This window comes from Schistocerca serialis, chromosome 5 (genome assembly GCF_023864345.2).
Source record: "Schistocerca serialis cubense isolate TAMUIC-IGC-003099 chromosome 5, iqSchSeri2.2, whole genome shotgun sequence".
NCBI classification, from domain to species: Eukaryota; Metazoa; Arthropoda; class Insecta; order Orthoptera; family Acrididae; genus Schistocerca; species Schistocerca serialis.
Genome location: NC_064642.1, coordinates 233,593,001 through 233,593,656, shown reverse-complemented (window position 1 = coordinate 233,593,656; position 656 = coordinate 233,593,001).

Here is a 656-nt window from a genome sequence, read left to right as displayed (position 1 = left end):
TGGCGTGACGCCGTCGTTGTTCCTATATCCAAACCCGGGAAGGATAGACACCTTCCTTCAAGTTACCGCCCCATTTCTCTTACAAGCTGTGTCTGTAAGGTGATGGAGCGCATGGTTAACGCTCGGTTAGTCTGGATTCTTGAATCTCGATGGCTACTTACCAATGTCCAATGCGGCTTTCGTCACCGCCGCTCCGCTGTTGACCACCTTGTGACCTTGTCGACATTCATCATGAACAACTTTTTGCGAAAGCGCCAAACGGTAGCCGTGTTCTTCGATTTGGAGAAGGCTTATGATACCTGTTGGAGAGGAGGTATCCTCCGCACTATGCACAGGTGGGGTCTACGCAGTCGCCTGCCCCTTTTTATTGATTCCTTTTTAACAGATCGAAAGTTTAGGGTACGTGTGGGTTCCGTATTGTCCGACGTCTTCCTCCAGGAGAACGGAATGCCTCAGGGCTCCGTCTTGAGCATAGCCCTTTTTGCCATCGCGATCAATCCAATTATGGATTGCATTCCACCTAATGTCTCAGGCTCTCTCTTTGTCGATGACTTCGCGATCTACTGCAGTGCCCAGAGAACATGCCTCCTGGAGCGCTGCCTTCAGTGTTGTCTAGACAGCCTATACTCATGGAGCGTGGCATATGGTTTCCGGTT